Source organism: Anas platyrhynchos, chromosome 1 (genome assembly GCF_047663525.1).
Source record: "Anas platyrhynchos isolate ZD024472 breed Pekin duck chromosome 1, IASCAAS_PekinDuck_T2T, whole genome shotgun sequence".
Taxonomy (NCBI): Eukaryota; Metazoa; Chordata; class Aves; order Anseriformes; family Anatidae; genus Anas; species Anas platyrhynchos.
Genome location: NC_092587.1, coordinates 82,080,207 through 82,089,386, shown reverse-complemented (window position 1 = coordinate 82,089,386; position 9,180 = coordinate 82,080,207). Strand labels below are relative to the sequence as shown.

Below are 9,180 nucleotides of genomic sequence, written 5' to 3'. Positions count from 1 at the left end.
GAGAAAAACTTCTCTTTAAGGTCTCTGTGTCCATACCAATTTGAATCCTATGAGCAAGTTATCTTTAAAAAGATTATTAAGTGCTCTGTTAACAACATTTTTATTTTTTTTTCCTGTTGAGAGAAAATGTAATGTTTGGGAGAAATAGTAACTTTATGTAGAAGGCACATTTTACTCATGTATAAAAGAAAATAGAGGATGGGGAAGTGAAGATAAATAAGATCATTGGTTCAGGAATATAAAAAGGTGGAAAAATATGCTAGAGAAAGATAATTGTCATGGACAGAAGTGAAATCTGCTGTTAAAGGAAAAATATTAAAAATAAATCCTATATAAGGTAATTCCTTCAGAATGAATGGAGAAAATTCTTGGATACATGCTTAACACAATATTATTATTGTTGTTTATCAGTTGTATGAAGCATTATTACTAAACAAATTATTTAATTTCTAAAGAGACAGTATAAAGATACATACTGAAAATGATAACGTCTACAAATATGTATGCTTTTCCATGTTTCTGCTTTAAAAACATGACTTTTAGTCTTGTTTTTACACCATACTAATTTATACCCTATTTCTGGTTTCTACACTGGCACCTTCCTTTCTGTTTGCAAGACAGTAACAGAATTTTTTTATTGCTATCTACAGTAGTGCCATTTACTTCTATTACTATACATATAGAAATATGTTATTACATATGTAGATATAGCTATCTCTAAACACAAAAAATATTATTTTTTGGTTTGCTGTAGACATATTTCAATATTAAAGAGGTATTTATCATTAAGAAAAACAATCTATGGCTAGTTTGAGGTGTATTTACTATTATTCAACACTGGAAGTTATATACCTCAAGAATTTGCAGAGTCCCTGGTATATGCTGGCTAAATCACGCATCGCACATGAAACAGCAGGGAGCGCAGTGCAGTCTGACCCAGGGAGTGAAGGGTCCTTCAGGGCTGCTTGGCATCTGCTGCCATCCTCTGGAGAGAGCTAGGATGGAGCCCCAGCGAGCTACCCTTGAGAGTGCTTCCTATGCATGTTTTGGGGGAATCACTGCTAGTAACAAAGCTAGGCTTTCATTTAGAGGGTGAACTTTACAGACGGAAATAAATGAGCAATGAAGGTGAACCTACTGTGCCATGAGGAACTGTTTGCCTTCATGTGCAACAGCCTTATGCTACAGCCTGTGGCACTGAGGCCAGGAGTCTGCCTATGTCAAGAGTTTTAGAGAAAGAATACAAGAAAACCCTTTTTCACTACTCTCTAACAGTCCTTGTTAGAGAAGTTAAAATGTAGAACAAACATTTCTGTAATATCCTTATTTACATAGTTTACATAATTCATGTCTATTAATTGCAAACTACAGTGGTTGGTATCAGATGATTTTGTTGACTATAGCCTGAATACCTGCTCTTAAAAATGAATAATAGCACTCACTACATCTATTCATTTTATTTATCTATTTATTTGTGTGCGTGTGTGTGTGTGTGTTGACCATGCTCCTGGACCACCACAAAAAAATGGGTATGAGAAGGGATGGTTGGCTTTTCATTAATATTTTAAATTAATCCATATTTGGGGTATTTGAGCAAAACTCTGCAAAACTTGCCCAGAATTTCTGTAGAACTCTCTACTACATTGTCATTGTGATTAATCGAGGATATCGAGGACTGTTGCTAAGCAAAAATGACCTTGTTTGAACTTTAATATATGCCATTGGATAAAGCTATTGGCTGATAGTGAATGAATATGACAGGAACATAAAGGAATGATAGCAGAAACAGCTCCCATTCAACATCAGCAGCTGGGAAGGAAATCAGGTTGATATCCTCTGTGTCAGAAGCTGTAAGCAAAAGTAAGGATTCATTTCTTATTTTTCAGTTGTCTGTGGATTTCCATGTCATCAGTCTTGAAAACATCAATGGGTGAAATATTCATTATCTGGTACTCCTTCTGGTGCTGCATTGACATGTAGTGAAGGAGTTCTTAATGTCCAGCCCAAACCTCCCAAACCACAGCCTGTGTCAGGGCAATTATTACTATGTGTGGGTGAAGGCTTTTGCAAACATCAGAATAATACCATTATTGAGTGAAACATACTGAGATAATGGTTAGAGCAGACAGTGAAAGCCCATTTGTTAACAGTGACTTTGTGTAAGGATTGTCCACAACACAGCATTGCATTATTTTAGTCAAATAATTTGCTACTACTAATGGCTACTTAGATGTAACTTGTTCATCAGAAATTCTTCCTCTCCTCCAAGAAGAGGTGCAGATTATGATAAGAGGAGTAGTAAAATGTAGCAAAAATATCTCCCCTCAGTGACTAAGGGAGACAGAAGCCCTTCCGTGTAGGGGGTACAACTACTCTAAACAGGGCTGTTTGATTTTTTTTTTTCATGTTCCTAACTGATGCCCCACAGCACAAAGTAATAATATCACACCCCGCGGTGGCTCAACACTGCAACAGGTGCCCTAAGCTTCCACACTTGAGATGCTCAGAACACACCTGGGCAAGGCTTTAAGGAACCTTATCTAACTTTGGACTCGGACCTGCTGTCAGCATAATACTGGAAAAGAGTCCAGTCCTCCCCTATCTTTTCCTCCTTTCCTCCCATATCTTTTCCTGCAAATCTGTGATTCTGCCCTTAGGCCTTAATTTTGGGGATTATTTTGCTGATAAGAAATAGCTTTCTCTTTTACTTCTTCTAGTCAAACTGATTTTTTCAGGATGTTGTTTTATTGTTTTTAACACAGAAGAAGTAGAACATTCTACAATAACTGCAGGAAAAAGGGAACTCACATGGTATCTGCTGATGTGTAGGGTTTCAACATAGAAGATGTTCTTCTGAGAAAGATCATGATAGTTCCTAAAACCATTTTTTTTCAGCAATAATGAAACAAATCATAAAGATTTATCCAGTTCAACCCTGGTAAGCAGCTATGCATCATGGAGTTGCTTGCTCATTCTCCCCAGATATGATGGGGGAGGGAATCAAAAAGGTAAAAATGTGAGAATTCATGGGTTGAGATAAGGACAGTATAGGAAGGAAGGAAGGAAGGAAGGAAGGAAGGAAGGAAGGAAGGAAGGAAGGAAGGAAGGAAGGAAGGAAGGAAGGAAGGAAAAGCACAGAAAATAATAAAAAACAAGTGATGCAAAATTAATTTGCTCATCACCAACTGACTGAAACCCAGCTAGTCCCTGAGCAATGGCAGCTTTCCCGGCAAAAACCCTCTCATTTTTATTGTTGAGCATACTGTCTTATGATATGGAATATTCCTTTGGTCATTTTGGGTCCTGGCTGTGTCCCTTCTTACCTTCTTGTGCAACCCCAGCCTGCTCCTTGGTGGAGCAGTGTGGGGAAAAAAAAAGACCTTGCTGCTGTGTAAACTGCTGTGTAAACACTGAAATATCTAAGAAAATGTTGTGTTATCAACATAATAGTTAAAAAAAAAAAAAAAAGCTTCATCCTAACTCCAAAACATAAAGTTTTGGAAGTATAAAGCTTCATCCTAAATACAAAACACAACACCATATCAGCTTCTGTGAAGAAAACTAACTATCCAACAAAAACCAGGACAATATTTCACAGAACAAGGACATGAGGGAGAGAGCCTACTGGAGTCACTCCTTACCTTCCGTGAGACAGAATCAGAAGGCAGAAGGGACACTCAATGGATACGTTTCCCTATCCTCTCCCCATCTGCCTGAAAGCACTGATAAGGGGCAACAAGTCCCTGCACAGCACAGCAAGCACATCCTCTCAGGAACTTTGCCACCTTGCCAGGTGCTGTGCACAATAGGTGTGAAGCTTTGCAGGTTGATCTGAACAATACCATGAGGAACATGGTACATCTGACTTGGAGGTGATGCTGAGGTCATGTCAGCCTGCACCCTGCATTAAAATAGCTTCCTCCGACAAAAGAAGAGTTGTCATGGGAGACTCACTTCTGGAGGGAACAATATGCAGACCAGACCCACTTCATAGGAAGGTCTGATGCCTCTCTGGGGCCTAGATTAGGGACACAATGAGAAAGCTTCCAACCTATAGCCCTTGGACTATTACCTTTTAGTGATTTTTCAGGTAGGCAGTGATGAAGCTTCAAGACAAAGTCTGAGGGCAATCAAAAGAGTCTTCAGGGCCTTGGGACAACTGGTTAAGGGGTCAGAAGTACAGGTGGTGTTTTCATCTATCCCTCCAGTTGCAGGGATTGATGAGGTGAGGAACAAGAACAGCCACAAAACAAGTATCTGGCTTGGAGCCTGGTGTCCTCAGCAGAACTTTGTTTTCTTTTTTTTTTTCTTTTTTTTTTTGATCATGAGTCATTTTACAAGACACTAGGCCTTCTGCCAATGGAAGGTGTTCACTTGTCTTTAAGGGGGAAAAGTATCTTTGATCAGGAGTTAGCAGGCTTTAAATTAGATTTGAAGGGAGAAAGAGATAAAACTAGGCTTGACAGAGACAAGCCTGGGTGTGGTTCAACAATTGTTACAGGGTGGTGTGCTAGTAAGGTCCATCACTCTGCTGCTTCTGTTGAGGTAGGGGATGGAGGACCATGTGGCAGCAGAGGTACAAGGGACATTGATGGGTTAGAAATGACAAAAGTGTCTGGGAATGGTCATGCAAGAATTAGGGCTTCTCCACCCAGAAAGGTGGCATGATCTCTAGCCCAACTGAAGTGCATCCACACCAATGTAAGCAGTATAGGAAACAAGTCGGAGGAGCTGGAAGCCATTGCAGCAGAAATTCTAACTATGAAATAGTTGGTGCCACAGAAACATGGTGGGATGCCTTGCATGACTGGAGCACTGCAATGGATGGCTACAAACTCTTCAGAAGGGATAGGGTAGGAAGGAGAGGTGGTGGGGTAGCACTGTATGTTAGGGAGTGTTTGGATTGTCTTGAGATTAATAATGGAGATGACAGGGTTGAATGTTTATGGGTGAGAATCAGGGGGAAGGCCAATGAGGCAGATGTCCTAGTGGGTGTCTGTTATAGACAACCTAACCAAGCTGAAGAGGCAGACAAAATATTCTACAAACAGCTAGGAGAAGTCTCTCAATTACTAGACCTTGTTCTTAGGGGGAACTTCAACTTGCCAGATGTCTGCTGGAAATATAGCACAGTGGAGATGAAACAGTCTACAAGATTTCTAGAGTGTGGGGATGGGGATGACAACTTCCCTACACAGCTGGTGAGCGAGCCAACTAGAGACGGTGCCCCTCTGGACCTTTTGCTTGTAAATACAGAAGGACTTGTGGGTGATGTGAAGGCTGGAGGTCGTCTCAGGCACAGAGACCATGAATTAATTGAATTCCCAGTTCTTGGAAAAGTAAGGAAGGGGGTTAGAAGAACTATCATCCTGGACTTCCAGAGGGCAGACTTTGATCTCTTTAGGAGACTGGCTGGTGAAGTCACTTGGGAGGCAGTCCTGAAAGGCAAAGGAGTCCAGGAAGGCTGGTAACTCTTCAAGAAATAAATCCTAATGGCACAGGAGCAGGCCATCCCCACACGTCAAAAGATGAGCCAGTGTGGAAACTGGCCTGGCTGAACAGAGAGCTGCAGCTAGAGCTCATGAAGAAAAAGAGGTTTTATGACTTGAGAAAGAAGGAGAGGGCCACTCAGGAGGACAAAAGGGCATGGTGATGCTGTGCAGGGACAAAATTAGAAGGGCCAAAGCCCAATCTGAAGTCAGTCTGGCTATTGCTGTTACAGACAATTAAAAAAAAAAAAAAAAATCATTAATATGTAAACAAGAAAAGGAGGACTAAGGAGAATCTCCATCCTTTATTGGTTGTGGGGGAAAACATAGTGACAAGAGATGAGGAAAAGACGGAGGCACTTAATTCCTTCTTTGCCTCAGTCTGTAGTAGCAAGACCAGCAGTTCCCCAGGTACCCAGCCCCCTGAGCTGGTAGGTAGGGACAGGGAACAGAGCAAAGCCCTCATAATCCACAAGGAAGTAGTTAGGAACCAGCTTAACCACTTAAATGTATGCAAATCTATGGGACTAGATGGGATCCACCCAAGGAGGGTGCTGGCAGAAGTGTTCACCAAGCCTCTTTCCATCATTTATCTTCAGTCCTGACTATCAGGGCAGGTCCCAGCCAACTGGCAGCTAGCAAATGTGACACCCATCTACAAGAAGGCCCAGAAGGAGAAACCAGGAAACTACCGGCCTGTCAGTCTGAACTGCCAGGGAAGGTAATGGAACAGATTATCCTGAGTGCCATCACACAGCACTTACAGGTCAACCAGGTGATCAGGCCCAGTCAGCAAGGGTTTATCAAAGGCAGGTCCTGCTTGATGGACCTGATCTTCTTCTACCACAAGGCGATGCACTAAGTAGATGAGGGAAAAGCTGTAGATATGCTCTAACTAGATTTCTGTAAGGTTTTTGACACCATTTCCCACAGCATTCTCCTGAAGAAGCTGGCTGCTCAGGGCTTGGACATGAGTATGCTTAATTGAATTAAAAACTGGTTGCATGGCGGAGCCCAAAGAGTAGTAGAATTGAAGTAGTAATACAGATAAGTCATTAAACTAGTTTTATAGCAACAAATAAATTGCACTTTCATTTAGAAGTTAATTGAATATTTTACTAGTTTTTTACATACAATACTGTGAGTTGTGAACTGCTGTCAAAACGGCCCACACCTATTTCTAAAATAATTCTCAAATGCAGTGTCAGTCATGAATTGAAAGACTCACTGTAAGTGCCTGAGAAGCTAAAAGAAAACAGAACGTCTCAAACACGTAGCAAAAAGTGGTGATATGGTCAGAAAAGAGGACCTGCTAGGGCTGGGTAGTGCCAACTTCCTTGTTCTGGGTAACCTTCTGAGACAACTTTTGGTGTTCGTGGTTCTGAAAGTTGCAGTAGGAAAGGTGCTAGCAACCCCCTCTTCTTCCCCCACCCCCCAATTCCTCCTTCCCCTAGAGAAGGTTCTGGGTCACAGGATGCACATATTACCATACAAAGCAGGAACTGGAGGTGGGGACTAGCTGTAATTTGGATACAAAGTGAGAACTGGAATTGGGTCCAGAGTATAAATAGTGCGAATCAGAAGGGCTTTGTGTGAACCCATCACCATTGCAGACAGAACAGCAACTGGACCAGAGACATCGCTGGAACCCAGGGTGGTAATCTGGACCTTTCCTTTACCATCTTTCTCTGTCTCCCTCTCTCTCTCCTATGCTGTGGCCCATTCAGCCCTCTGTGAAATAACGAGATGTAAATAGCTCCCATTATAGATAGGAAGGTTTGATCAATTTCTGCCAGAATAGCTTTTGCTATTTTATTAATTTTGCCAAAAGTTAATAGCACCAAACAATACGATTGAATTGAGAAGTTTTATGTCACTTCAGTTTACTCCAAGGGTAGCATGAATGTTGGCAGTCTCCAAGAGGGTTTTCTAGGACAGCCCTCTCCAGGCCCCCACACAAATCACCAGTCCTATATTTGAATTAATTAATTATTGAATAGGATATTCCAATAAGATACTAAACTTAGATGTCATTTGAACACATACATAAACCAATTTACACAACTAACCAAGACCTGAGAGATTTGATGCACATCTCATTTTACTCTTAATTTTTTCTTCCAAATTCAAATTTCTACGTAATGCCCTCAGTTTCGTCCAACAGCTGTTTTATTCATTCCTTGTTAAAACTGTTCTAATTGTTCCATTCATCTTTTTTCCTCTCCATTGCCTTGTGTCTTTCGTGGAAGGGCTTCTTACAAGTATTTGTTTTCTGTTTTCCTTTTCTGCAGGCTGTCATCTGACTTCTACAGCAACAACTCCAAATTACAGAAACACTGCTGAGATGGGGAAAATCATCATTTATGAGCACGCCAACTTCCAGGGGTACTCCAAAGAACTCACCAGAGACGTTGCCAATCTGAGAGATGTAGATTGGAATGACTGTATCTCCTCAGTGAAAGTAATTGGACAGCCTTGGGTGGCTTATGAGCATGCCAACTATAAAGGCCGGTTAACGGTATTTGAAGAGGGAGAGCATAGCTTTGTTGGTAGAGAGTTGAATGACAAGATCTCTTCCCTGATGTTGATTACTGAAAATTTACACAATCCACAGATCACTATCTATGAACATGACCAATATCAAGGGAAGAGCAGGGTGATAAGAGAAGCTACCAATTTGGCTAGGGGGCATGACAATGACATGGCATCTTCTCATAAAGTGCAGCGAGGTGTCTGGCTGTTGTGTGAACATAGCGATGGAGGTGGTTTTCGCTACATTGCACGAGAGCATGAACACCTTCCAAGTTACAGAGCAATTAATTTCAATGACAAGCTTTCATTTCTGCGTCCCCTTCTCCCTGGAAAGCATTGTCACTGATGAATAGCAAATTCTGAAGTCCTAAGGGTACATGTAGCCCTAGCAAGAAAGATGGGACCTAGATCTCTCTGCTTTTTTTTTTTTTTTTTTTTTTTTTTTTTTTTTTTTTTTTTTTTTTTATTTCCCCTTTTGGCATAGAAATACTGAATGGGAGAGCTCTCTTTTATGCTATGCTGCTGATGTGTATTTCTGAATCCTGTGTGGCACTGTTCTCCTTCCCCATGATCCCAATGAATGTAAGAACTATCGTATTTAGTCATATGAAAAAAAACTCAATGATAAGAGATGATCTTGTAGTGCGTAACCTGTAACTAGCATTCCAAAGTACTAAACCATGTAATGTGAAAATGTTGCATGTTGCTTCTGTTGCTATATGCATAATCACATATGTAGTGTATAACCAGAACTGCTGACTTTATATTCTTCTTTACAATGCTCTTGCTTCACAATGACCTCCGAAATTTTTTTTTCTATTCCATTTTGCATTGTTACCAATAAAGAAGATATTGCAGGCAACAATAGCTTTATTTTATATATTGTTTGTGTTTTGACAGTTAATATTGCCCTTATATGATGAATTATGATGAGATTTCCATATATTAAGAGAATGGTTCACACAGTCAGATCCATGAAAAAAATTTTGAAGTTTTCTGGAAGGTTTTATTTCCTTCCGTTTTCATTTGTCGGTAACGTTAGTTTCAGGCATGACTCAATGTGATGTCACTCAACGTGATCTTGTTAAGTCACCGTCATCTTGGAATGGGTCCAGAGGAGGGCCGCTAAGATGATCAGAGGGCTGGAGCACCTCTCCTA

At 40.8% G+C, this 9,180-nt stretch overlaps 1 long non-coding RNA gene across 1 annotated transcript; it reads left to right on the top strand.

The window, feature by feature from the left end:
- The first annotated feature begins 6,067 nt into the window (after positions 1–6,067).
- On the top strand, positions 6,068–8,888 carry LOC119715566 (uncharacterized). Its single transcript, XR_005262767.2, has 2 exons — positions 6,068–7,146; positions 7,781–8,888. It is a non-coding gene; the product is annotated as an uncharacterized lncRNA (long non-coding RNA).
- The last annotated feature ends 292 nt before the right edge of the window (positions 8,889–9,180 follow it).